The following is a 6,000-nucleotide window of genomic DNA, read 5'->3' on the forward strand; positions in this document are numbered from 1 at the left end:
TAAATAATATTACCATCTCCATGAGGTGGCCCCTTTCCCTCTGCACATAAATACATAGGGCCCATGGGATAGAATAAGTGGACAGCAGTTATTGAACCATATCATGAAAATGACTGTTTAATACTTCTCATTAGGAATGACTTCATCTTTGCACCATAAGCATTTTATCTTTCCAACTTGGGGACAAAGGAGGGTTAATAAACAGTTAATTTCAGTACTCCCTTTCTGGGAAAAAAGATTAGTGCAAGCTCTTCAGGATTCTATCATTCCTGTTGTCAGCGAGTGTAAAAGAAATGGAAATATGATTCAGTCGGGACCATTGAGAGGTGAAAAGTGTACCAGGGTGCTTCTAAGAAACGTTTCCTCTCCCCCAAGAACTAAATGCACAGAGGGGTGGTCCTTTTGTTTTCCCTGTGGAAATGGTTGGATCTGGATGTGACTCCTGGGAACTGCTGTAGCCATCTTGCCAAGAGCCTGACAATGAAGCCAAATCATGGAGGATGACAGATACAAGGGAATCACAGAGAAGTGGAACTGGAGCTCTGTGTCTAGAGCCTGCTATACCTCTGGATTTCTCCCCTGATGACACTAAAAAACAGGGAAGCTCTTAATAAGTATGTAACAGGTATTGGAAACCCACGTATGAGGTTTCCTCTGTGTGTCTATCTGTGTGTGTGTATCTTGCTCAATGTAAATCATTAGAGTCACTGGGCTTCTTGCTGGTGCAGTGGATAAGAATCTGCCTACCAATGCAGGGGACACAGGTTTGATCCCTGGCCCAGGAAGATTCCACATGCTGCGGAACAACTAAGCCCGTGTGCCACAACTACCAAGCCCACGTGCAGCAACTACTGAGAGGCCTGTGCGCCTAGAACCTGTGTCCACAGCAAGAAGCCACTGCAGGGAGGAGCCCATGCGCCACAACAAAGGGTAGCCCTCACTCTCTGCAACTAGAGAAAGCCCACATGCAGCGCAACCAAAAATGAGGACCCAGCACAACCAAAACCAAAGTCATTTAAAAAATAAATTTTTAGAGTCACTGAAGTCAAGTATTAGCCATCATCCAAATAGGCACTGATTTACAGGAGTGTAATGCAAATCAATTAGATGATTAAACGGAGGCTGAAGAAGGGAAGGAGATTTGCCTAAGGTCACTCAGGAAATTAGTAGCAGATATAAGACTAGAAACCTAGCATTGGCCTGGGAGAGGCTGCAACTCTCCAAATATTCTAGGATGCTAATGAAGAGTAGAAGGGACAAGAAAAAAGGATCTCAAAATGACAGACTTTCAAGAGGCACCTCTCTAAATGACCCGTCATCAGATATATTTTTAAAATATGCATTCTTAAAGAATATATCAACAGAAGGATGGCTTGGGAAAACTAGCTGTCTCACCTGACATATATCTCTGCCCATCTCAAGATTTAGTAGATGGCACTGTGGGCAGAGTAGGCTCTACAGGAAAGGTACCCTTCACCTCTCCTTTCCAAATCTAGACTTCACTTTCCCTCAGTTCTCCTCTTCCCAGGCCGGAGACCTGGCCTGTGAGGAATACTATAAACACCCAGGCAGATGCTTTATCTGTGGCACTGATTCATGAAATACAAAACTGTTGTTTTTCAAGACTCAAATGAATTCAGTACTCATTCATCTTCTCCACCTGTGCAGGCACAGACTAAAACAAACACACAGACTGCCACCTAGGGGTTATTTTTCAGTTTAGTTCAGTTCAGTAGCTCAGACCTGTCTGACTCTGTGCGACCCCAAGGACTGCAGCACGCCAGGCCTCCCTGTCCATCACCAACTCCTGAAGCTTGCCCAAACTCATGTCCATCGAGTCAGTAACGCCATCCAACCATCTCATCCTCTGTCATCCCCTTCTGCCACCACCTTCAATCTTTCCCAGCATCAGGGTCTTTTCCAATGACTCAGTTCTTCACATTGGGTGGCCAAAGGATTGGAGTTTCAGCTTCAGTATCAGTCCTTCCAATAAATATTGAGGATTGATCTTCTTTAGGGTTGACTGGTTGGACTCCACTCACTCCAAGGGACGCTCAGGAGTCTTCTCCAACACCATAGTTCAAAAGCATCAATTCTTCAGCACTCAGCTTTCTTGATGGTCCAACTCTCACATCCATACATGACCACTGGAAAAAACCATAGCTTTGACTAGATGAACCTTTGTGGAAAGTAATGTCTCTGCTTTTTAATATGCTGTCTTGTTTGGTCATAGTTTTCCTTCTAAGGAGCAAGCGTCTTTTAATTTCATGGCTGCAGTTACCATCTGCAGTGATTTTGGAGCCCCCAAAATAAAGTCTGTCAGTGTGTCCTTTGTTTCCCCATCTATTTGCCATGAAGTGATGGCACTGGATAACATGTTCTTAGTTTTCTGAATGTTGAGATTTACCCTAGCTTTTTTTCTGTCCTCTTTTACCTTCATCAAGAGGCTCTTTAGTTCCTCTTCGCTTTCTGCCATAAGGATGGTGTCATATGCATATCTGAGGTTATTGAAATTTCTCCCAGCAATGTTGGCAAAGAGAATGCACTGGTCATAGCAAACACCCTCTTCCAGCAACACAAGACATGACTATACACATGGACATCACTAGATGGTCAATACTGGTATCAGGTTCATTATATTCTTTGCAGCTGAAGATGGAGAAGCTCTATACTGCCAGCAAAAACAAGACTGGAAGCTGATTGTGGCTCAGATCATGAACTCCTTATTGCCAAATTCAGACTGAAATTGAAGAAAGTAGGGAAAACAACTAGACCATTCAGGTATGACCTAAATCAACTCCCTTACGATTATATAGTGGAAAGGACAAATAGATTCAAGGGATTAGATCTGAAAGAAAGACTGCCTGAAGAACTAGGGTCGGAGGTTTGTGACACTGTACAGGAGGCAGTGATCAAGAACATCCCCAGGAAAAAGAAATACAAAATGCAAAAAGGTTGTCTGAGCACTCCTTACAAATAGCTGAGAAAAGAAGAGAAGCTATAGGCAAAGGAGAAAAGGAAAGATATACCCATCTGAAAGCAGAGCTCCAAAGAATAGCAAGGAGAGATAAGAGAGCCTTCCTAAGTGATCAATGCAAAGAAAGACATGAACAATAGAACGGGAAAGAGTACAGATCTCTTCAAGAAAATTAGAGATACCAAGGGAATGCTTCATGCAAAGATGGGCACAATAAAGGGCAGAAATGCTATGGACCTAACAGAAGCAGAAGATATTAAGAAGAAGTGGCAAGAATACACAGCAGAACTATACAAAGAGAGCTTAATGACCCAGATGACCACGATGGTGTGATCACTCATCTAGAGTCAGACATGCTGGAATGCAAAGTCAAGTGGACCTTGGGAAGCATCACTACGAACAAAGCTAGTGGAGGTGGAATTCCAGCTGAGCTGTTTCAAATCCTAAAAGATGATGGTGTGAAAGTGCTGCACTCAATATGCCAGCAAATTTGGAAAACTCAGCAGTGGCTACAGGACTGGAAAAGGTCAGTTTCATTCCAATCCCAAAGAAAGGTAATGCCAAAGAATGTTCAAAGTACTGCACAATTGCACTTATCTCACACACTAGCAAAGTAATGCTCAAGATTCTCCAAGCCAGGCTTCAACAGTACGTGAACCATGAACTTCCAGAAGTTCAAGCTGCATTTAGAAAAGGCAGAGGGACCAGAGATCAAATTGCCAACATTTGCTGGATCATTGAAAAAGCAAGAGAGTTCCATTAAAACATCTACTTCTGCTTTATTGACTATGCCAATGCCTTTCACTGTGTGGATCACAACAAAATGTGGAAAATTCTGTAAGAGATGGGAATACCAGACCACCTTACATGCCTTCTGAGAAATCTGTATGCAGGCCAAGAAGCAACAGTTAGAATCAGACATGGAACGACAGACTGGTTCAAGATTGGGAAAGGAGTACGTCAAGGCTGTATATTGTCACCCTGCTTATTTAACTTATAGGCAGAGTACATCATAAGAATGCTGGGCCAGATGAAGCAAAAGTTGGAATCATGATTGCTGGCAGAAATATCAAAAACCTCAGGTGTTATTTATAGTGGAGGGGGCGATGGTCCAAACATTTGCTGTGTGCTCACGCTTGGCAAGCACTTTCCCTACAAGGATCTTAATTTCCTCGCCTATAACATGAGAGTGTTTTCCTGGAACAGTAGTTCCCAAACTCAGCTCCACAAAAATCTGTATGCTTTTAGTCATTCATAATCTGGGGCACTCTGTCCCTAGATATTCTGGTTCAGAGGTGTGGAGTTAGCAAAGTCAAGGCCTGGACAGGTGTGAAACAAGAACAAAAACAGTCCCCCAGGGCTTCCACAGGCCCCATGTAAGAAATCTGTGATGTAGATGTTAAAAGGTACTCCTCCAACAAGGTAGCCAGGTATCCTCACTCTCGGGCTCTGAAAGCCTTTAACAGTCTAATGCAAGTTGTGAACTATCAATAGATGTTAATATCACGCAACATTCTCAAAGGCGTTTGACCATAGAACCAACACCTACTAACAGTCCAGGCACAACAGCATTTTCCAGATCACAGTTTAGAAAACCCTAGATTAGGTGTTTTAGCTCAGACTGTCTAAACAAAGTATCATACACTAGGTAGCTCAAACTACAGAAATCTATTTCTCACAAATTTGGTGGCTGTTAACGCCAAGATTAAGGCGCCAGCATATGATGGCCTTCTCCCTATGTCCTCACATGGCCTTTCCTCAGTGTGTGTAGGCAGAAAGAGATCACTCTGTCTCTTCCTCTTCTTATAAGGCCATTAATCCTGTTGGATTAAGACTGTCCCCTCATGACCTCTTTTAAATTCATCTCCAAAACTTTTTATCTTCAAATATAATTACATTAGCATTAAGTCTTGAAAAGACTAATTGGGGTGAGGAGTGGTTACACAAGTCAGGCTATAGCACTAGAAGATATCCAAGCCCACTCTGAGCCTATATCCTAAGATTCTCAGTGAACCATTTTGTCCTGACGAATCATTGTTCACAATATGAAGGAATTTCCTCTGGGAAAATAGTATAGATAACCTCAGTTCAGTTCAGTTCACTCAGTCGTGTCCGACTCTTTGCAACCCCATGAACCGCAGCACGCCAGGCCTCCCTGTCCATGGTAGACTGCCAAAGTCCACCCAAGCCCATGTCCATTGAGTCGGTGATGCCATCCAGCCATCTCATCCTCTGTGGTTCTCTTTTCCTCCTGCCGTCAGCCTTTCCCAGCATCAGGGTCTTCTCAAATGAGTCAGCTCTTCACATCAGGTGGCCAAAGTATTGGAGTTTCAGCTTCAACATCAGTCCTTCCAATGAATACCCAGGACTGATCTCCTTTAGGATGGACTGGATGGAGCTTCTTGCAGTCCAAGAGATGCTCGAGAGTCTTCTCCAACACCACAGTTCAAAAGAATCAATTCTTCGGCGCTCAGCTTTCTTCACAGTCCAACTCTCACATCCATACATGACCACTGGAGAAACCATAGCCTTGACTAGACAGACCTTTGTTGACAAAGTAATGTCTCTGCTTTTTAATATGCTGTCTAGGAGAAATCTGTGTACAGGTGAGGAAGCAACAGTTAGAACTGGACATGGAACAACAGACTGGTTCCAAATAGGAAAAGGAGTATGTCAAGACTGTGTACTGTCACCTGCTTATTTAACTTATATGCAGACTACATCATGAGAAACGCTGGACTGGAAGAAGAACAAACTGGAATGAAGAATGCCAAGAGAAATATCAATAACCTCAGATATGCAGATGACACCACCATTATGGCAGAAAGTGAAGAGGACCTCAAAAGCCTCTTGGTGAAAGTGAAAGTGGAGACTGAAAAGTTGGCTTAAAGCTCAACATTCAGAAAACGGAGATCATGGCATCCGGTCCCATCACTTCATGGGAAATAGATGGGAAAACAGTGGAAACAGGGTCAGACTTTATTTTTTTGGGCTCCAAAATCACTGCAGATGGTGACCGCAGC

The sequence above is a fragment of the Bos grunniens genome, chromosome X (genome assembly GCF_055505025.1).
Source record: "Bos grunniens cultivar Pamir isolate PY7600 chromosome X, Bosgru_T2T1.0, whole genome shotgun sequence".
Classification (NCBI taxonomy): Eukaryota; Metazoa; Chordata; class Mammalia; order Artiodactyla; family Bovidae; genus Bos; species Bos grunniens.